Source organism: Rousettus aegyptiacus, unplaced genomic scaffold (assembly GCF_014176215.1).
Source record: "Rousettus aegyptiacus isolate mRouAeg1 unplaced genomic scaffold, mRouAeg1.p scaffold_m13_p_6, whole genome shotgun sequence".
In the NCBI taxonomy this organism is placed as follows: Eukaryota; Metazoa; Chordata; class Mammalia; order Chiroptera; family Pteropodidae; genus Rousettus; species Rousettus aegyptiacus.
The window spans coordinates 97,599,216-97,622,225 of NW_023416309.1; the positions used below are offsets into that span (position 1 = coordinate 97,599,216).

At 46.2% G+C, this 23,010-nt stretch overlaps 1 protein-coding gene across 5 annotated transcripts in view; it reads left to right on the forward strand.

Moving 5' to 3' along the window:
• Positions 1-22,219, forward strand: part of CDK12 (cyclin dependent kinase 12) — a 65,688-nt gene extending 43,469 nt beyond the window's left edge. The window contains exons 14-18 of one of the 5 annotated variants that reach the window (XR_004951252.1): positions 5,106-5,204; positions 5,698-5,837; positions 9,470-9,569; positions 13,059-13,106; positions 22,085-22,219. The gene's annotated coding sequence lies outside the window, so the exon portion shown is untranslated. Of the gene's footprint in view, positions 1-5,105; positions 5,205-5,697; positions 5,838-9,469; positions 16,197-22,084 lie in introns of those variants that run through there. The other 4 variants (XR_004951250.1, XR_004951253.1, XR_004951251.1 and 1 more) reach the window with 4 other exon arrangements.
• The last annotated feature ends 791 nt before the right edge of the window (positions 22,220-23,010 follow it).

The following is a 23,010-nucleotide window of genomic DNA, read 5'->3' on the forward strand; positions in this document are numbered from 1 at the left end:
ACTAGAATAGTCTAGTAGCTGAGCTGTAAAAAGAAATGGGGTATAATTGCTTATAAAGAAAAGATAGAGATATGGAGTGGAAGGAAAAATTATGGTTGGGCTAGTAAAATTAGGGGAAAATGTTTTAAACGTTCCCAATTCATTTCAGAGAGGCTCCTTCACAGTGCCACTATTAGTAAAGAGTTCCCCTTTATTACAGTAATGTTACCTTTATGGTTGGAGGTTGGAGCTAGAATCCTTAGGCTGGGGAATGTTATGAAGACATTTCTACTAGGGTGGCTAGATTATATTAAGCAAATAATTTATATAGAGATAGTTTGCTTAGCATTACTATCTACATAGTTTAAGGGGGTAATTCAGGAATAAGGAAAGAATGATATGAATGCATCATATTAATAAGTCATTTGTATTTTTGGAGTTTTAAGACTCTCCTGCAGGTGGTTTTATGTATTTTTGGTCAACCTAGAAACTAGTATGATTCCTCTCCAGTTCATTTTACATCCAAGTGAAGGCAGTACCTAGAAGAGCAAACTAACGAGAAAGTTAGAGCTACAAAAAGATATTAGTTTGTCTAGTTCAGTGCCCTCTTTAGCCAATGCAAAAATGGGTCCAGAAAGGAGAAACCTAAGGTATTGGGAAGAAGGGAGAAAACAAGAACTAACATTGTCAGGAAAGTACTGTTACAGGTATTGTGCTAATAAGCACTTTGCTTTTATTATCTTGATTCTTAAGCACCTGAGACTAAGGGATGGAAAGATTAAAAGGCAAATTCATCTTATTATCCTGAATGATATGTAGGAAATAAAGGGAAGTGGCAGATCACTTTTTCTTATCTAACCACATGGGGCTAAACTAGAGGAAGTAAAGAGTCAGCATTTGAGAGTGAGGTTAATCTAGGGAAGTACTGGCTAAATAGTTGAAAGAGACTCATGAATAACTTCTCTATTCCTAGAGACCTTCCAAAAATATGAACAGGGGTAGGCTAGAGGCAGGACTGGTAGGGAACAAGATTACTGTTGGCTCTGGGAGTGATTTGCATTCTAGAAAATCAGATCATGACCTGAGAATATAGAATTACTCTTAAAAATGGAGGACGAAATGGGGCTTCTCATCTTAAGGGGTCTTCAAAGGGAATAGTGTTTATATACTGTTAAGGAAGGAGATAAATTCCTTTGGTGGCAGTGTTTGTTTTTTGTTTTGCAATACTTTGAAATCATAAAACAATTTGTAATTTTTGAAAGACTTGGTGCCAAGTTCAATATTGATAGGGGCAGGTAGCAGCCTGAAAATTGACATTGAGAATAAGATTTTATTCCTTGTAGTTGTTTAATACCCCAAGATTTATACCATGAGGGCTGCTTCAGTGAGGAGCAGTAATATCATTAGCTGAATCATGTCCTGAGTAGGGCAGTTTCGGGGAGGGGGGGCGGGGAATTAGAGGAGGGTCCTATTTTTAGAAAGTTTCAGGGTCTAGTGAGAGATGAATCTCATACCTGGGTAGGAAGTGGGGAATTGCTATTTATGTCAGGTTATAAAATGAAATAGTAACTTAGTATAGGGGAACCTGAGCAAAGGAATAATCAGAAAAAAAATGGAGTTAACCAGAAAAGATTCTCTGAAGGTAAGGAAGAAAGAGAGGAAGGCGATTAGAGAGAGAAAAAGTATGGGAAAAGGTTTATGTGTGTTTTATGCAGAAGGCTCTGAATGAACTAGTCGGGGTTGTATGGGAAAGGAATATTAGGAAATGAAGTCAGAGCGGCAATCTTGTTGGCTGAATGAGGAATTTAAATTTGATTTGGTAAGCAGTAACGGCAGTACATGATGAGATGAATATGATGTTGAAGACTTTTGCAGCTGTACTGGATGAAGGAAGCAGAAAGCTTGCCTAGGATATTATTGCTCTGGTTCAGATGTGAGGCCCTGACGGCCTGCACTAGAGTAAGACAAGGGAATGAGAAGAAAGGAAGTGGGTCCATAGGAATTAGCAAACCTTGATAGTTTGGATGTGAGCTGAGGAATGAAAGATAGCATGAAGATGATGACCCCAGACATACTTATACTGTTGATGGTGATGAGAGTTTGGAAAGAGGTAGCAGTTTTAAGAAGTAGGAAGTGTTTACTTTATTAGCTACTTGATGGGATGTGTCTATGTTTAGTACTGCAGAGTCTAGGAGGGGGTGCTGCCCCTGGAAAATAGTAGTTGGAAAACTAGGTAAAAGAGAGTTTATTGCTCCTAGTATGTGCCCACAGACTTCAAGAATGCTGTTCCACTCCACATCTGGGAAAGAAAATACAGGATGTTTTTGTTTTTTGCCAGTTTCTTCCCCTTTAATGCTTTGGAATGGGATAGGACTAGCCTGTGGCAGCATGTGCCTGTGGATGCACAATTCTCTGGCTTGATTCTTGGAAGGCCTTTTTTTGTCCCTCCCTGGGGGTCATTTGTATCTCTGGTTCCTGCTCCCAGAGCCATAAAGTGGGAGCCCCCATTTATTAATTGGGTTGGGACTGGGGAGGGGGTCGGCGGGGGACTCTTTAGTGCGGCAGGCGGGGGTCTTCCCGAATGAGCCCATTAGCCAGCCCCAATGGCAGCTGAAACGGGGCCGCAGCCAAGTCCTCTCCGTTTCAAAAACCTTCCATCGCCTGCAGCAGATCAGAACAAGGCCTGCGGGAGCCCTTAGCTTCTGATTGCAGCTGTGAGGAAGGACAAAACAATTTATAGGAAGCCAAGTAGCTCCTGTCTCGCTGTCTTCCTTTCTGACTTTGGGAAGGGGGAAGACTGGGATGTGGTATCCCCTCCCACCATGGCTTCTTACAAGACACATACAGGCCTAAAGTAGAAGAGAATAGGAGTGAGTATGTGTATTGATAGGACATTTATGTTGATGCTCTGGATGTGTTTACACATGTCTCTGCTTGCTTATTTCATCCACACACAGTTGTATTAGATAAGCAGCCACTACTTATATGGGCCTCTCTAGGGCAAAGCCAGGTATGTGCTCAGACTCTTAAACAGTCTAGGGTATATGTTGGGGGCATGGGGGTGGGAGGAGGCACACTTATACTCTTTTCTGCCCAATATACTTACTTACTTTGTCTCCTATCTGCTTTATCAAGATTTGGGATTGGAGTTAGATCACCTTAATATCTTATCTTTGTAATAAAAGGAGTTTGGCACTTAAAGGAAGGCCTCCTACTGGGACTCACTTGTTTGTCCCTTGGTTAAGCCAGCATGAGAAAGGCAGGCATCTACAGGGAGCATCTTCCTGCATTGGCCCAGAAAGAAGGTGTGAAGGGCAGGAATGTCTCACTTCTTAATAGAAATATACTTGCGTCCTCCCTTAAAGAATCATAGATGGCCAGAGCTTGAAAGGGACCCTAAGAGATCACCTAATTCAACCTTTCAGTGTACAGAGCAGGAAACAGGTTTAGGGGAAGTGTCTGACCCACAGTCTCATAGTGAGGTAGTAAGTGGCAGCCAGCCAAGACTAGAATCCAAGAGCCAGAATCTTAACCTACATGAGTATAGAGCCCTTTAAGGTCAACTCCTGAGAGCCCTGAGCTACTTTAGGAAATGAAGGTAGAGCTGTGAGATTTTGAGTGAGGGTAGGACAGATTGATCTTGAAAGGTAGATATGAAAAAACATTAGTAGAAAACAGAAGCTTTATATATTTTTACCTCAAAGACTAACTTTTCAATGACATTGCAAATTGTACAGGTGTAATTTTTATTTAAATTCAGGAGTTCTTGTGTATTGGGAAGCAAAGAGCAGCTGTAGCCAAAGATCCTGATGCCCTCAGTTACATCAAAGTTTAAGGAGCACTTTAAATGCCACCATCTCTGGGGGTTGGACAGCGGGAAAAGATCTCAGGCAATGTGAGGAATTTATCCCTAAATCTCAACCCAGGCTTCTTTGAATTACAATACAGCTATAATGAAAAGCAAAATCAGAAGGAATAGAAAAATACATCTCACCTGCCGGAAAATGGGAGTCTCTGAAAGAGGGGATTATAGAACTCTAAATGGATTATTCTCTGAGATTAGAGGGAAATTGGGGTTGGAGGAATTCACCTCTCCCTTTTATTTTTTTTTAGTTTTGGTTTGTTGGTTTTCTCCTTCAATGAGGCTGAAGGAAGGCTCCACAGTGACCTAAGCCTTAAATAGTGTGCTCAATGGGCTGATAGGTATGGCAGGTTCTGAAGTCATCTTACTGTGGTGCTAAGACTCCCTTCTCCTTTTTGGACCTCTCCCAGATGTATCTACAAGTCCCTTCCAATGCTTATGCGTTTGAACCTGGGAGCCACTGATGAGCTGAGAGGGGAATGCTGAAGAATCCCTAAGTGGAAGCAGAATCTTAGAGGGAGAAAGGCACTACTGGGCTGCTTAGAGATAGATTTATGGGTCTAGGTCAGAGGGGTAGGGGGTCTGCGTAATGAACATTGTCTGCTGATGACAAATAGATCCTAGTACATATCCTTTACATTTTCTCTATCATACCCTAATTGATAACATAGGGGGAATGTGGAATTGGTACCCATGCAAATTCATCTCTACCTAGGGAATGTATAATAGACCTACTTGCTCAGATTCCATTAAATTTGCTGTCCAGCAAAGCTCAAATGTCTTCTGTCTAATAGGACCATTTTCCCCCCCTTCCTCCAAGTTCTTGAAGAAGCTGTTTTGGACAAGAGAACCTCAAACACAAGCTGAAGATCTAATCTAAAATGGCCTACTGTAGTCACCTTGCATTAACTTTGCTTTGACCTTGAACCATCATTACCCTTTATAATTCTGGGTTTTGCAGCTTTCGTTTCTGTTGAATTCTTTATCTCTTACGTATAGGAACCATGGTTTTTACTTTATCAGGCTGGGGGTTAGTTCTTTGGAGATAGGACTCTTATAACAGTTATAACTATCTCTGGGAGCATACTTAAGGTTCATAAATCTTTCCTGAATGAATTCAGGTTGGAGGGAATTGGAAGAATGGTGACCATCACAATCACTGTTACCTACCAAGGCCATGCTCCTCAGTGAAAGACCAAAGACCTTCTTTAGTGTCTAGTTCCTTGTTTCATGTCTAATGTAACCTGTCATTTTCCTTTTACAGGTAGCAGCAGTAGGAGGAAGGATGGCCTCTGAGAAATGTCGTGATGTCCATCAGTCACCTGGTATCTGGAGCCCTGGGAAATTCACAGACTCAAGCCAGGTAGGGACCTGATTTCTTTGAGAGGCCATTAGTCTACTTTTGTAAGGAACGAATACCCCTCCCTCCCCTCCCCCTCCCCCGCCGCTACACACTCATGCACTGTCTCAGGGAAGTTTCTTATTCCCAAAGATCTCCAGTGGAGTTTCCTTAGCTTTTTATTTGACCCTATTATGGTGTCCTACCTTCTGATGAACAATTTCTCCCTCCTGTCTACAGAGGGTTACCCTCTTTATTGGCACTAACAGGCATTTCATTACTCTTCTTCCCTCTTGGACAGCTGTGCTAATGGTTATTCCTCTGTGATGGGATGCTGATGTCTGTTACTCTCAGGTTCTCCTTAACCACCTGTCCCACTTAACCACCACCTCATACACACACAACCCTGCCTTCTTTTTCCCCAAGAAGCTATTTTCTCTCCCGTTATTCTAAGTCAAGATAGGGTAGTGCTGTCCCTCCTTACTATCTCTCATCAGCTTCTCCACCTCCTTTCCAGGTCTGATGGGAGATCCAGTTGTCCAAACACTGTGTGAGGCACCAGTAGAGATATACATGACTGCTTCTCTCCATCTTCAGTGCCCAGAACCAGGCAGGTCACCAGCCTCCAGTACCCACCCCCACCCTTCTTGCTGCCAGGTAAATGTGCTCCTCTCCCTACCCATCAACCCCAAGCAGGGTCATATTTCTCTCTTGGAATATTCCTCTCTGTTAAATATCTTCAATAAGTGGGGAAGACCTTGAAGACTCAGCTTACTGCATTGATGACTTCCAGTCCTAATCTTTGGCAAGACCTTCCTGATGTTAAATCTCCTTCGCCTCTTCTGTAGTTCAGAACCATTTCCCCCATTTGATGAGTGTGGGAAGAAGTGACCAGTAAACAGATGGTATTTGACACTGGAAGGAAAGGTCTAATGACAGGCAGCCCTTCTCTTGGTGCTAGAAGTCCAAAGCTCCATATGTGCATTCTGCCCAGTGGCCTGGCATCCTTGGAGAGTATCTGAATCTTTTGAGGGAAAGGTATTTGTTTATCTCGTGTCCATTCTTAAAGACAAGGATCTCAGGCTTTGTAGAGTCTGTCCCGGAACCCACCACTAGGTGATGCTCTGTCTTGAGCTCAGGTGGCAGCTGTCTGTCATCTGGCACCTATAGAAAATTTGGCAGGGGTGCTGGAGCCTCTTGCCATTGGAGATGACATCAGCTTACCCTTTTGACATTAGATCTGCTCTCTCAGCAATGCCTCTTTCACCCTTACCATCCAGACAGCATAAGCAGCAGTATGAAATAAGTGCCAGCTCTAGGTAAGGAGCTCCCTCCTCTGATAGGCACATACCTTGAGTTGGGTTTAGGTGGAGTGGGTGGAGGGATATGGCAGGTGATAGAAAGCAGGAAATGTCCCTGGAAGTGGTTGAGCAATAAGTGTGAACTGGGTACTTTAATGGCACTGAGAGCACCAACACTTATAACCCCGCCCATCTGTCTGTCAACCTGGCTGGCTAATTCGGCAAAGCTGAGGGGCCACTTGGACAACTGCAGTCTTGGTTTTTGCCACACGAGGGTGCTGCTGACCAATTAAAACTCCTGCCCCTTAGCAGACAGAGTTTGGGCAATGGGGGCACCTTTTCCCCAAGACAGAGGTCAGAAAGACCCTGACAGAGCCTGAGGCTGGTACCTAAAAAGCAAAGAGAATAATTAGTACCATTTGTTTTTCCTTAAAAATTCTTGAGACCCTGAACACTTCCCTAGTATCCTGGTATCTCAGTATGTTCCCAGCTAAACTTGGGAAGCTCCCTAGCTCTAGGCACTGAACACCTTGCACAGGTACTTCTCTCACTCAGAGTGTAGCAGCCTCCAGCTGTCCACTCCACTGTCCTGCCTCTAAGACAGTCACTTTTTTAGCCTAGAGGATGGGGTACCTGTGGTTTTCAGAGGAAAAATCTCTTAGAATTGTTTTGAGAGAAGTATCTTTGTTAGTAAGAGTGTGTTGGAGAGAGGACTGAAAACAAAGAGTGGGGAAGTTCAGCCTCTGTGCCCCCATCACCTCCCCCAGCACAAACCTGCAGAGCTCAAGAGGTTTATTGGATGTCTGCAGCCTGAGTAGGGCTGGAGGACACCCCAGGACACCCCAGGTCTCTGAGTCAAAAAAGGTGTCAGAAAGCAGAGTGGGGAGGGGGGCTGCTTTGACCCATGAGCTTCATACTGACCCTATATTGTGTAATGGCTCTGCCATGGATTCAAGTGGCCATGGGGCCCTTACGGGGATGAGGTACCACACAATTGATCCTTAGTCTCTAAGAAGCCCTTCCAGGCTGAACGGGCTAAGGGATGACAGAGGTGCTCCTCCTCCCTCCTACCCCCATGCCCAAGGGCCCCTCCCCAGGAGGACAGCTTGATTAAACAGTCGGTGCTGCTGGAATTACTGCACAGCTGGCGCTCCCCCCAGCACCCCGAGCAGAGCAGCAACGCAGATTAAAATCTCCAATTAGCGTTAAAGTGAAGTGAGGAGGTCTGAGGCTGCCAAGGAGGCCAGACGGGGGCTCTGGGTCAGAAAAGCACCCCCACTCCTTCCTGGATTCTGAGTGCCACCCTTAGTCACCCCTTCTTTCCTAGCTCCTCTCCTGACAGCTCTCAGTGCCCGTGAGCTTTGCATTGTTTTGGATCAGAGGGAGGGCTTTATAAGGGGCAGAGAGTGGAGGGGCAGGTGCCTTATCTGACAAAATGCTTGGGACATTGTAAGTGTGGAAGAGAATGAGAGTTATCAGTGCTCAAGGGAAATACCTTACAGCCTGCCAGGCAGCCAGGTCGAAGTGACTTCACACTACTGCTGTTTCTTTTTGCCTAGAGAAAGGGCAAACAGAATAGATTTATCTAGACTGCCTTACCTATAAGGTGCTGGGGAATGTGGTGCCCACACAAATGCCCATCCTTGGATATTTTATCCTATTTGACCCATCTGCTCCCACACAAATTATGGCTCCTTCCTTCCTCCCTCCCTCCGTTCTTTCCTATGCTTTCCTGTGGGCAGAAGTAGGCACAGCCTAGCTTGGGAGCATTGCCATGCCCTGCCACCTGGGTCCTAGCCGGCTCATCTTTATCTTCTTTGCAGTGTGAGGAAGAGCAGGGATATGCCAAGAATGGAGGCTTCAAACTTCCAACCCCTGAACATCACACACCCCACCTAATGGTCCTCTACCATTTATACTTCTGCTCTTCACCCACTAAGCCCAGAAGGAGGGCAGCATAACTAGCCACACCCTTTGACTTTCCTCTGCCCCTTTAAAGAAAATGGAGGTGGGTACCCAGCTGACTGAACCTACTCACACCTCCAGAAATTAGACACCAGGGCACAGTGCCACCCTCCCAGGCTGGCACATGCTACCCTGGCAGAGATTCAAATAGCATCCCCCCCCCCAACTGCCATACCCCCAACCCCTATGTCTTCCTCTTCTCTCTCCCTCTTCCTTCCACTCTCCTTTTCTCTCTCTCTCTCTCTCTCTCTCTCTCTCTCTCTCTCTCTCTCTCTCTCCCTCTCTCTCTTTTTTTCTCAGCTCAAAGCACAGCTGAGCCTTCAGGGGAGGGGGAATCAAGCTGGGGCAGGGGGGTGGAGAGCTCCAATAGCACGTTTTCACCTGCCATTTAATTGGATGTATTTTTAATTAATGGGACCTCAGGGACCAACATGAGACAATCTGATCTCTGAATAGGGACAGGGGAGGGATTGGGTTAGGGAGGAGGATTGGGCCACTGGGTGCGGTTACCGGGAACCCAGGCCCATCAATCACTGGCCACTTTGCGTTCTGGCATGGAGAATGGTGAGGTGGAGGAGGAGGGGAGGCACTGAGGAGAGGTGCCAGGGTTTCCCCCCAGCTGCCAGAACCTCCAAAAAGGATGGAACTGTACCGGTTGACTCAGGTCTGGGGCCCAGAATTGCAGCCAGGATATTAGGTAAGGCTCTTTTCTTGCTCCTAGGGTTTTGTTCAGTTGGGCTTGTCCCAGTGAGTGCTGTAAAACTATGAAAGGAACATGGGGTCAGAGCTTTGAAGAGAGAGGACAAGAGCCACAGGACCACAGAACCAGAGACTGTGGTGAGAGGAAAAAGGGCAGGGTTCAGAAATATCTCTGTACGTTTGGACATAAAATAAGTGCCATGGAAATTACATGCAGAACAACATGCAAACAAGGCCTGGTGCCTTCAAGGTGTGAGTCATAGAACCTTACTGTTGCAAGAAAAAGAACTTGGAGCTCATTTTGCCATACCCTTCATTTTACAGATGTGGAAACAGAGACCCAGAGAGGGGAAATTAATTGAATCCTATCCTGGTGTGTCCTTGTGTTCCTGGATTTGGAGAGTTCCCGGGAACACAGGGAAAGGTAGGTAGGTAGGGTGTGGGGAGGAAAGTCAAGGGAAGAGGGTTAGCAGGATATTATTTTCTGTTGCCAGGAGTCTCACATCTCTGGCCTCTGAGTCTTAGAAGGAATGGAGGGGAATCAGGCAGGTGCATTACTGGCGGGACATTTCCCTCATACGGCCTGTTCCAGGGGTCATCTCATCCATTCCATTGCTTCCAAGCAGACAGATCCCTCATTGCCCCAGTTCCCTTAGGATTTTATCATATTCTATAAGGTCCGCAGGGAAGAAAATGCACTAACAATCCCAGTTCCTTAACCTATAAATAAATTCCCCAATGATGACTAAAGATTGAGCTTTTTGTGAGATTTGATCACAAATTTCCCTGATGCAATATAAGCTGCTAGAGAAAATTAAGCCAGAAAATGTAACAAGCAGTGGTCTTATACCTCTTATCCATGTCTAAGCTGAGAACAGAGACAGAAATAAAACTCAAGGCTCTGAAAGCTGAGTCAGAAATGCCCTTGCTTTCATGTGGTGCCATGGCCCCAGAGCTCTTCATTGGCCCCATCTGGTTGTGTGATGTTGGTGTACACTGAAGGGCATGCTTCCAGCTTTCCCCATCTCCACCTTTCTGTTTCTTCACTGTTCAGACACTAGGGCTAAGGAGAAAAGGGACTTTCCCACCAGTTTGCCAAAGGTGGCATTTCCTGGCATCTTCTTCCTCAAAAAATTCAACTTTCTTTGTTCTATGCCTCATAGGTTGAGGGCCAGGATGGGCATGGAGGTTGGAAAGCAGTGTCGTTAGACACTTATCACATCCTCCAAGCCCCAACACCTTTCCCCACTCCCAGAATTGTCTTCTCGTCTGTCTTAGTACCCCATTTTATATCCGCAGAGACCCTGGGGAAGACCAGGATATGCCTCTCTAAGTGTCCCTAGCCTCATTCTGCCCTGTCCATAGATTCTCAGGGTCATCTCCTTTATTGCTTCTGATGGCCAGCCGGTAGGGGAAGAGAACTGTGCCAGGGAGTTGAACTTCTCTGTGCCAAGGAAGATTCTCTTGTCAGGGGAGATGAGGGAGAAGCTTGAAAGTGGGGAGAAGATAAAAAGTGAAAATTTGAGAACTAAGAGTTCTGTAGTCCCACCTGTAGGGCTGGCTGCCTAACATAGGGCAAACCATATTGAATATCTTTCGGGGGATTTATTAGATGGCTTCTCTTTGCAGAGCTGCTGTTTCTCTTCTGAAACATAGCAGTACAGAAGAGCATGCAGTGAAGAAAAAGGGGAGAGGACGTCAGGCTTTTATAGATCCTCTTTCTCACTCCTTGTCCACCCCTACTCCAAACCAACATTGGAAGCATATTGGAAGGGCTAAAAGGTCCTTAAAGAATTCAATCTAGATTCCGGATGTTTCTCTAAGGAATAGGGCCTCCCTTCTTCCAAGTCCCACCAGCCCTGCCTCATATTCCCAAGGTTTAGCCAAGGGTGCCAGATCTATAGCTCTGAAGTCAGATCTTGGTGCCTGCTCTGGAATCCAGAAGAACACTTGAGCCTTTGCAGGGAAAGAGGGATAGACTTGAAGTAAGTGGAACACAAAAGTAGTAGTACCCAGAATCCCCTGCAGTTTGGAGAAAAGAGAATCACAGGAGCCCATTATTAGCCAAAGATTTAGCATGTACTTTGATAGGACCCCCTTCCTCCTTCTTCCTCAGTGGGTCCCACTGGGTGGAGAGAGATCTGGATATATAAACCTCCTACTTTGATACCTTGAAGATTGTCATGCAGATCCCCCCAAAGCCATGGAAGAAGGGAAAGAAGGCATCTCAGAGGTGGCAGTGCCATGATGTCCATCAGCTTCCAGGGAGAGGCCAAGGAGAAGAAACAGTGACCAGAGAGGGAGCAAGGAGGAGATGCCTGCTCTTGAAACAGCCTTCTTACCCTATCCTCTCCTGTGCCCCCTCTCACATGCCAACAAAGCTGTGTGCCCAAGTGTGCCAGCTCTACTGGCTGGCAATCCTGCTCTGCCGTGCAGGCCGCCGGCTCTCTGCTCCAGCACACAGCACATGGTGGGGTCTCTTGTACTCCTTTGCTCACTCATCTCAATGTGTGTGTTGCATATTTCTAGAGATAAAGAAGGGGGCTCTGGCCCTTCAGGTAGGAAGATGCTGGGCTCTGGGGCCTTTTGGGTGCATATCTGCCTAGCTAGAGGAGGCAGGGAGGAAGAAGGCTGCTGGCAGCTCAGCTGAGCTCAAGGTTCTGGTGACTCATAGCAGTGGGGGTGGCTCATGAAAACAACAGTGGGGAAGGGAGCCCAGGCCTGTTAGAGCTGTCTTTTGCCCATTTCTCCCTCACTCTGAGCTCTGTAGATGAAGGTCTCTCATCTGAATTGTGGGGCAAGGAAAGCTCCTGGCTATGAAAGAAGAGAGGGAAATGGGAAAGAGAGCAAAAAAGGCTGAGCATTCCCAATGAGAGGCTTACTAGTGAGGAAAGGATAAGAGAGGCCAGTTATTGCCTTTACTGTAACCATTGGCTGCACAGAGGGTACTGGGCATCTGCATGTGACAGGGCAGCTCAGTGCTCCTGAGCACCTTCCAGAAGAGTTGCTTTCCAGGCAAGCACAGCTACTTCTCCCCACCCTCACATCCCTGCCCAGAGCTCTGGGTACCCAGCTGATACCACATGACTTAGGAATTTTTTTTTTTTTTAAGCACCATTATAAGACCAGAACCTGGAAGGATTACCACTGGTCTCTGTACTCTCTTACCTGAAAATAAGCATCATAGATCTTTAAAAGTGCTGATTCCCTCTTCCTTTACAGGCCAGGTTGTCAATGTACATCTTCTCCATTCTTTTTGAATCAGGGGGATGATAGGATACTATATTTGAGATCATACCAGCAGAAAGGCGCTAGACAGTGGACCAGGAGAACCACCCATGCCTTTGACTGCAGCCCGAGGGGCCTCCTTGTTTCAGCAGAGGAAAACAGAATCTTGACTACCAGTGTGTCCAGATACATAATAATTACTCTCCCACAAAATTCAGAGAGGGATAGGCTAAGAGGAAGGGAGTTCTCTGACAGAGTCTAACTATTCATTTGCCTATTTCTATTTCTTTCATTGCTGGTGGTTCTGCTCTCCAGCTAAGGTGAGGGGCCCTCTGCTGGGATGCTCCTAGAGATCCAGAGATGATTTTGGTTGGAGAAAGGGACAGACCAGTCACTCTTTGTGTAGGGACCTGGGATCAACTCCACTTCCCCAGCTCTCCCTGACAGTATCAGGAGTCCAGGGGACCCCCCTGGAACACCCATAATAAAGCCCAGTCCTGAACTAAACCAACAATCACCCAGCTCTGATATAAAAATGATGCTGTGAGGGGAAGGCTGGGTGTACCAAGTTTGGGGGAGATGCAAGAGCGTGTGAGTGAGAGATAGAAGCATCACTCCTCAATGTCACATGCTTCTCTTTCTCAAATCTCTCCTTGGCTCCCCCTTTTCTTCCAACCCCCTTCAGCCAACTCCACTCCTGGCCACCTCATCCCTTCCAATCTAAGAAGACGTGGTAAGTAGTTGTCTATTCCCTACACTTCTCGCGCGCGCGCTCTCCTCCTCTTCTCCCAACTCCCAGCCAAAAGTTAGTTATCCCATTTAAACTCTTTCCACCAGTAAATGCTATCAGGATCTGAACCCAGAATCCCCAGCCTCTGTGACCACTTTGACTCTGAGACTGATTCATCAGTCCTCATCCTCCCCACAAGTCTAGCCAGGCCAAGACTGGTATGTCCACGGGCACCAAAGGCTCTGACTCAAAGCAGAGGGCAGCCCTAGGGGTGCAGTGGAACCCAGCCCTAAATGCGTATGTGCCTTTGCATTGGGTGCACTGGTTTATTAGTGTTATTTCAGCATTGTGATGCAGAGAGAGTAAGTGTAACAGCTGCTCCTTGCTTGCAGTGTTTATTGTTACCTAGAGACAACCTCCTGGCTTTTTCCCAGCTCCCCCTTCCCCCCAGCCCAGCCCCCTCCCTGCCAACAGTTCTACTCTCCCCACACTGGTGGGAAATTTATAGCTTGCCCATACCATGCCTTTAACCCTCTCATATCCATAGGGTAGGTGGTGAGGGAAGCCAAAGTAATCAGTGGGTATACTTGGACCACAGCAGGGTAAAATAGTGTATGGGGAAGGGAGGGACAGATTCAGGGAGGGATGAGACTTACCCTCCTCAATCTATGTGTCGAGACTCAGGCCCTAGTTGCCCTTCTGGCTCTCACATTCAGAAAAAGGGCTTTGGACCTAGCCTTGAGATGCCAACATCCTTTTCACTAAGTTATTCTCTACCCTGGGCATCTTAAGGCCCCTAGTTGGGCTGCCTGGTTTTGAGCAAGTCCAGCAAGGTAGTATTAAAACAGGAGGAGTAAATACCAAGTGGCAGAATCCCCAGTACCCTCCTTTCTATGGAGATGTCATAGCTAGAAAAACAAGAGGCTCTGGCATGAGGGATGCTGGGTAGACCTCCACAGCTAGATAGATGTCAATCATGAAGCTGGCTGCTGAGCCTGGTAGGAAAAACTGCTCACCTTAACTTCACCCTGAGGCTGGCACTGAGGTCCCAAGAGACATGCAGGCCATCCTCCAAGCTGGTCTCCTTGGTCTGGTTAGGCTACTCCTTTCTGCTTTTCCTGGTCCATATTCTGCTCATCTTTTGGTTTGATATCTTAGGGAAGATCCAAGAGACCAAAGGGACTAATGCATCCTAGTCATGGCCTCAACAGAACTAAGAAAGAAGCAGTTCTTCTATCCCCTTCCTGACCTAGGACCTTTTTTGGAGGGGCACCGTGTCATATGTTCACCATCCCCACTAGAAATGAGAGGAAAGGGACCAGATTATAGTAGAAAGGATAGAGGTTAGGCATATGGAAAAACTCATTTATGGGATGTAAGACTTCAGAATGGGCCTACTTCTTCTCTTCAGAGATTTTTCTTCTGCCTGGGGTATATTTAAGTCTATGTCTACCCATTGGGCATTGGAAGAACAGGGTTACTTTTCTGGAGCTCCTTCAGATGTATCCTCACACAGTTTTCACACCGTGCACCCCTCCTCAGTCCTTCTCAGTCCTGCATGTATGATGGTTAGTTAGTTCACAAGTTTTGGAGGCACACAGCCTTGGATTCCAGTGCCAGTGCTTCCATTTAGTGAAATAATGTATGTAAAGCACCTAGGACAGTGCCCGATACTGAATAGGTGCTCATTCAACAGTTGCTGATGCAATAGAATCTATTCGATGGAGTCAGCAGGGCTGACATTGCTTCAAAGACTCCATGAGTCCCCTGAAATTATAAGCCAGATATGTGTACGTGTATATGCTGGGGAGAATATCCATAGTTTTCTTCATAGTGTGGACCTGGTGGTGGCAGTCTCCTGGAAAGGAAATAGCCCCAATCCCTTGAGTCAGACACCCCAAGAAGTCAGTTCCCCCATTCTCATTCCTCTCAAGCTAGGAGGACCTTAGGCAGTGCTGTGCCTGGAATTACAGCTTCTTCTAGGAGGGGAGCAAGGAGAGAATAAGTCATTAGAATAGGAACACTAGCATTTGCTAGGCACTTTATAATTTGTTAAGTACATTTACTTACCTACATTAGCTTTTTGGGTAGCCAGAACATCCCAGTAAAGTGAAAAGAACTACCATTTATTGAGTGCCTACTATGTGCCAGTCATTGTGCCAGGTGTATTTTTTTAAAGTATGTTTAAAATCTATAGACTATTTCATTACCTAGATGTGCCGTGATTTATAAGCCTCATCTCCTATTTTTAATCCTTTAGATATTTTTACTGTTCTAAATAATACCACAGTAAATATTCTAACACATAAAACTTCATGCATTTTTTTATAGTAGATTCCAAGAAATGGAATTATTGGGTCAACAGATACAAATATCCCCCCTCCCCATGATTATGATCATTTTACTGATGTACCCTAATGAGAATAATATTTTTTAATCTTCCTCTTTGGAATTCTGCAATGGAGACACAAGGGCAGCCCCTTCTCCCTCCTATACCCAGCAGAGCCATTAATAATCTATCATAGCTTTTTTTTTAATTGAGGTAATTGTAGATTCACATGCAGTTGTAAGAAATAGTACAGAGATCCCTTGTACATTTTTCCTACTTTCACCCACAGTAACATTCTGCAGAAACTACAGTGTGATATCACAACCAGAACATTGATATTGATAGAATCCACCAGATTTCCCCAGTTTTACTTGTTCATGTGTGTGCATGTATTAAGTTCTATGCAATTTTATTACCTGTATAAATTTATGTACCTACCACTGCAGTCAAGATACTGAATAATTCAAACACCACAGTATTCCTCATGTTGCCCTTTTATAATCATTCCCATCTCACCCTCTCCTTAACCCTCGGCAACCACTAATTTATCTTCCACTTTTTAAATTGTGTCATTTTTAAAATGGAGTGATACACTCTATAACTTTTTAGGATTTTTTTAGCTTTTTTCACTCAGCATGATTCCCTGGAAATCCATCCAAGTTTTTCTATGTTATCAATAGTTCAGTCCTTATATTTATTCCATGATATGGATATACCACAGTCTGTTTAACCATTCACCCATTAAAGGATACTTTGTACTCTCACTTTGTACTCATTAGGAATTAATGTATTAGCTCATTTCACTTGGTGTGCTGAGTGTTTTATATTCACAATTATTAAGCTTCTTAACCCTTCAGACATGGCAGTATTATTATTTCCATTTCATAGGTGAGGAAAATCGAGGCTCATAGTAAATGATTTTCCCATGGTCACATGCTATTAAATGGCTAAGAAGAGCCTGGAACCCAAGATAATAGGGCTCTTTCACTACGCCAAGCTTTCTCAGACCATGATTAACTTTGCTGTGGAATGGGTGTATTGGAAGAGAGATGTTGAAGGCAAGAAGAGTATTGGAGCAGCGTGGGTCAGTTCAGGTGCTTGCAGCTAATTTGGTTCATAGGTTAGAAGAGCAGCAATATCATAGAGAAGGGGCAATATGGCATGTGCCCTTGAAATTACTTCCCCTTTGCCTGGGAGGAACAAGGCTGAAGTGGATGGAGGCCACAAGCAATCTGCCCACAGACCTGGAACCTGGTCTGTGGGCCGATTGGAAAAGGGAGCATCCAGCCTTTGGTTGTCTATCAGAGGATGAGTGGGCAAAGGTCATCCTTAGAAATGTGAAGTTAATTGTATCTCTGGTGAGGTCTAAGGAAATTGAGGCCCATGACAATGAATGAGCCCTCTACTCTGGATAAGTAAGGGAGATATAACACCTTTTTTTTTTTTTTTTTTTTTTTTTTTTTTTTTTTGGTGGCAGTGAGGGGAACTACAATTCATTTACACACACACACATCACACACATACACCTTGGGCAGACTCAGTGTCTGGAACATGGTACAGAAAGAGAGCAGAGCGGAAGCAAAAATGCCAGACCAGCGTTGAGTCCTGACTTCACTACTTCTCTTTCCCTCCAACTAAGTCAGAAGATGCTGGAGAAGTTGTTTGGTTTGTCCTTCAGCCTCTGGGCACTAGTTGAAGCTGACAGGTGGAAACCTAGAATTGGCCCAGACGTGATGGATGGTAGAGATGCCAACACAATTGTAGGAGAAAAGGTTTGGCTCCTCTCCTGGGAGCTGTGTCTGGCCAAAGGCTGCCTCCTCCCACCTCCTGCTGAAACTGGCTTTTTTATAGTTGATGTTACCATTGTTCCCGTGGCCTATTCCAGTGACTCTGGACTCAACAATTTTCTGTATCCATTTATGGCTCCAGAACCAGGCTAAATGACATATCACTCTTCTCCATCTCCCTTGGTCCATCTAAAATGGCACATCTTCTCCCAGTGGTACCCACCATCCTTTACCCAGTAATTCTGGCCATGGGGCATAAACACTGAGGCCTTCAGGATTTATAGGGACTACATTGCATTGTTAAAACAAGAGATATCCATTCTGCATCTATGTTTGGTTGAAAGTTCTTAGGTACAGGGAGACCACTTTACCACCTCTTGTCCCTGCTGAAATTTCCTGCCTGTCAGAGGTCCTGAATGTGGCTAGGAGACATCTATCTTCCCTTGGAGCCAAGATGACTCCTAATGAGGAAATCTCAGGACCCCCACTTATTCCCTTTCCTTGACTGCCTCTACTCCAGGTCCCTTCCTTTCCTCCCACCACTCCCTTCTCATTCCTCTCTCTTCCTCTCCCCTCTCCTCCCTTCCTCTCTCCCTCTCTCTCTCTCCCTCTCTCCCTCTCTCCTTCTCTCTCTCAGCAAGTTTTTTATGTGATTACAGGCACTGCATGGTAATTAGTGCTAAACTCATTTGCACAACTACAGTTAATTGGCTACAACAATTAATTAATGTGTTGGAAATTTGGCACTGGAAAAAAAAAAGTTTGTCATCAAAAAAAAGGGCAAAAAATTGTAGAGTAACGTACCCATAAAAATCGAGGGCAGGCTTCAAAAGCCCAGCTGGGCCTCAAACTGGCCTCAGATGCCGTTCCACTCTCAACTTCAACACAGTTTCCTCCTTCCTCTTTCATTTTTTTTCCTCTTCCTTTTATTCCCTCTATTTCTCTTCTCTCTCTCTCTCTCTCTCTCTCTCTTTTTTTACAACTTAAGCAAACTCATTTCCCTGATAAAATATAGCATGACTAATGGCTAGAGCATGTAAAAATCATTGGGAAAATGTCCTTGGAAGACGAATGCATTTTCAGCAGAATAATTAACTTAATTAACAAATTCACATGCATATTCATCAGGCTATTAATGTCTTCTCGGCTCAGCTTGATGAACATTGCGGTAATAACCATCTCATTTACATACTGCATTCTACTGCGATCCAAAACAGACAACATACAGGCGTATACACACACACGCACACTTGCACAAATACACGCAACATGCCTGGGCCGTTTTGACTTCCAGGTTGTCTGGGAGTATGTGTGAGAGCTGGGGGTATGGCGGAGGATGGGTGGGAACCCTGACTGGGTGGTGTGATCTTTAGAGGGTCATGAGTGAGGTAGGGTAGGGATGCCTACATGTGGATGTCTGAGAACTTAAATTCACATTCTTTCTCTCTCTCTCTCTCTCTCTCTCTCTCTCTCTCTCTCTCTCTCTCTCTCTCTCTCTCTCCCCCCCTTCCCCTCCCCCCTTTTTCCTTGTTTCCTTTCCTCTGTGTCATTTTCTCTCTTCTTCTCTCGTCCCCCCCGCCCCCCCCCCCCCGTCTCTCTAGGGAAAAACTTGGTATCCGTGCCAACTTTTTCCCCCCACTCCCCTCCTCCCTCTCTCTCCTCCTTCCCCTCTCCCAACTGCTGCCAGCCGGCATCAGCACCGAATTGCCATCTCCTTGAGCTCTCTGTGGAGCAATCTCAGAGAGCAGTAAGGTGTGACGCGGGGCTCTGCCGGCTTCGCAGCACCGCCTGCGGAAAGAGCGCAGGATGGCGGAGGAAGATTAAGAGAAATCGCGAGCAGGGCTCTGCTACCATTGGTGTGTGCAAACGCCGAGGAGGAAGGGAGAGGGAGAGCGAGGAGGGGGCCAGAAGGGGGGGGAGGGGGACCAGCAGCTGTCGGCCTAATTCTTCTAACACTCTGCTTGTGGTCATATTAGAAAAACAGATTATGCCCCTCGGTGCCACTCACTTATACTTGACATACGTTAATGTTCTATATCTCCATTCTCCGGTCTTGACAACCATGGATTGGGTCAAGGAGGATGGGGGTCTGGGTGGCCAAGGGCACAAAAGACCCTACCCCCCTACCCCCTCATTCTCTCATGTCCTCCAACCCCAGTCTGTACTAGTCCTTTAGAAATCTAGCAAGCTCCGGTCCAGAATTTGCATCTGATGCCACATTTGACCCTGCTCTTTGTAGCCCCATAGGAGGTGCAGAGGTGGGAGGACACCTGGAAGCCCTTTCCTGGAAAAGTCACTGCCCCTTTAGAGTCTTAATGGTCACATTATGGCAAAGTGAGACCAGCTTTGTGGTTTCCCTCTCCCCTAACCTTTTTATGGGCCCTCCCCCTCAAATCAGAAGTTGAGGGTCAGAGAAAGGGGTCCGTGATAGTGCTCCCGGAGGGAACTCCAGAGACGCCATAAGCAAAACAAGGTCAGGATTGTTTCTGGGTTGCTATGGAAACCAGGTTCCCCGCCTCCTGATAGGAAGGGAAGAGTGTTTGAGGCCTTCCTTCTTCTACCAATCCTAAAGGCTGTAAAGGTCGGGTTTGCTAAGGCCTAGGGAATACGGCTGGTCTTGCAGGACAAACCAATCATTTTCAGTAGCCCCGCCTGCCAGGCCACAGCCCATTGACCCCCTACCTTCTCTACCCTCTCACCCCAATATTCACAGGAGGCTTTTCCTCTTAGTGCCTTGTCCTCTATGGAGACCTGTTACTTAGCAACCACTAGTGCTTTCCTAATAACTTCCAGGGACTGAGAGATATAATATCTGTCTATATATTCAGTTCCCCTCCCCTGTCTACTTATATTTAATAACTGAAACCCTGTCTTGGGTTCCCTTGGCACCTGTTTTAGAGCACTTTTAGAGGGATTAAGCTGCAGCCTGAAGAAATAAAGCTGTACCTGAAGAACTTCCAAACATGGAAGAGTGGGAGAAAAGACTGGAGTAGGTAGAGGAGCTGTGGAAACATCATATTCTGTTAAGTATAGGTAGAGAGGGAAAGAAGTATTTAGAACTTGGAATGTGGAGAGAGGACGTCCACCAGGATTCCCAAGGGTTCATTCCAAGACCAGGAGTGGACCCTAACAGCTGCTTCCTGGGCTGGCATTATTCACTCCCCACACCCTGTCCAGCCTATCCTTTCTGCCAACTTTTAGTCTAGAGCCCTTTCATATTTCTATATATGGGAGGCCTAACCCTCTGGGAATGTCCAGTGTCTGGATATTGGTATCCAGTAGGAGGGCTGTGTTCATATATGTCCAACAAGGCCTGGATATCTCCCAAAGCTTTTCAGTTATGGGGGAGGAGTTCTTCTGAGCTCTCTCCTAGAAAGTCCCAGGCCTGATCTGGCAGTAGGGACTGTACAATATCACCAAAATGAGGAACAAGGAATGCCTAAGTGTAGCCTGCTGTCTGCATGTAGAATCAGGAGACCTAGGTCTGGGCCTCTCTCTTTATTCTCCTGTGATCTAAGTTATTCACTTAATCTTTTAAACTCCTTGTTGCTTAACCTGTAGATCAAGAATAATATTTACCTCTTGGGACTTTAGAGTAATCAGAAAAAGTAATATGTGAAAAGGAACACTCTGAAACTGTCAAATTTAACTAAAATATTATTTTAAGGTCTGGAAAAGTTCTGACTGCTGGGGAGAGGGAGGCATCATGAATCCAGCCCAGCTTTGGGCTTAGGAACACCATTAGGTTTTTGGCCAGAGGGATATGATTCTTTGACCTCTGGTCAGGATGGGGAGCTCTAAATCAAAATCAAACACAAAGCTATCTAGAGAGAGTAGCATGCAGTGTCCCTGTCATCTTCCTCACCTCTAGTCCCAACCTCTGAGCTCTAGTCCTCAGTGGCTAAGACAAAAGCCCTACTCACACCCCACACTGACCCTCCACCCCTTCTGGGTCAGCGCCTTCACTGTGGTCGTGCCTGCTCACAGACTGTACATGTTCACCCTCCATACCCCCCTTCTCGGCACCTCCTCCAACCCAAGCCTTCTGTGGGAGACAGATGGGGTGTCTGCGATAGAAAAGGCTCTGGGCTCTATGCCGCTTTGGGTGGGCAGCCCCCCCTCCCCATCTCTCCACTATTCCCCCTCTCCCTACCTAAGACACTCAGATTCACCTCAGGCAGCTTTGGGAGCTGCTGAGGATACCAGCTCTCTTTCCTTCTCGGACTGAGCCCAGAAGCAGAGCCAGAATGGCCTCTTTGTTTGAGACCTAGACCCCAGCCCTTTTTCGTAAAAGATCAAAACAAAGGAGGAAATCAGGTAGGGAATGGTAGGGATCCATGGGAAGGAACTAATGTGGAGAGGCATGGAAAGGCCCAGAGCCCTTCACTGAGGACTGGATGACTGAGCTTTGGGGTCTGAGTTGGTAGAGGAGGCTGAGCCTAGGCAGCTCCTTTGTTCCAGAAATCTGGGGTCCCTGGAGGGATGCTCAGCTTGGGGAGGGAGAGAAAGGGAGCTAACATTACAGAGCACCAACTGTGAGCCAGGCATGATGCCAGAGCCTTTCCATACCTGTAGTCACAACTAGCAGGTGAGGAGTCAGGACAAATAGGTGTCTCATGAGCTCTCAGCATCTCTCGACACAGTTGACCACCTACTCCTTTGATTCTATATCACTGCCAATTCTCCTACCACTCTGGCTGCTCTTTCTCTGTCTCCTTTGCAAGCTCTGCCTCAACTTTTTAGACTCAGCCAAGTCCCCCGATTATATACTTTCATGGTATTATATATCCTTTCAGAGCACTTAGCACAGTTATTTCACACTTATTGTACATTCATTTGAATAACGATCCTATTTCTCCCACCAGATGGAAAGCTCCACAAGGACAATGACCACGTCTGTCTGTGTTCACCAGTGTGCTTCCAGTGCCCAGCACTGTGCCTTGCATAAAGCAGCTGTTTGGTAAATATTTGTCGAATGAATGAATAAATGACAAAATGATGTCTCTCTGGCCTACACTCAGCTTCTTAGCTACTTCCTCACCCCAGAGCCGATTTATCCCCAACATGTGTACCAGGGAACAGGGTGCCTGAGAAGTCAAGCCACTTCATTCTTCCTGTAAAAAGCCATCAGGGCAGGACTAGCCCAAGCTCCAGAATATGGGGTTTCTGCCCTGCCAGAGCCTGGCCTTGCCTATCTGCTCTCCTGTTCCTCTAGGAATTAAGAGACTTCAAAGTCCCAACAACTTCTCTCAATATTGGGGTCTGAAATCATGTATGAGCTGGAAGGGAAGAGTTCCATTAGAGAACGGTGTCCCTGTTTTCTGCCTTAGCTGAGACTGTAGAGACCATCTGCTGCCACCCCTCTGTTTGCTCTGTCCTCTTCCCCTGGACTTCAAGGAAGGGGATGGTTTGGCCAAGTGGGAGGGATAGATAGTAAGAGCAGGACAGGTTGCTTGTTTGATAGGGCTGGTGATGAGCTTCAGCCAGGTGACTTGAGCAGAGAAACACAGGAACCAGCAGCCTCAGGTCCTTTGGGGATGTACACTATAGACCTGGGGAAGCAGGGAGTGGACAAAATAACTTCTGGGAGGTGGCCAGCCTTCAGACCAGGGCTTTATCTGATTTGCTGCCCTTGCCCTCTGACCTCAAACAATATTCCTGAGTCTGCAGGAAGTTAAAGTTAGACCAGGCCCAGCAGCCCCTTACCTTCCCTGACCATTCCCTCTTCTAGCCAATCACCCAGCCCAGAGCATCTCTCCCACCCAGGTCAGCACCAATACCCAGTCCTCAC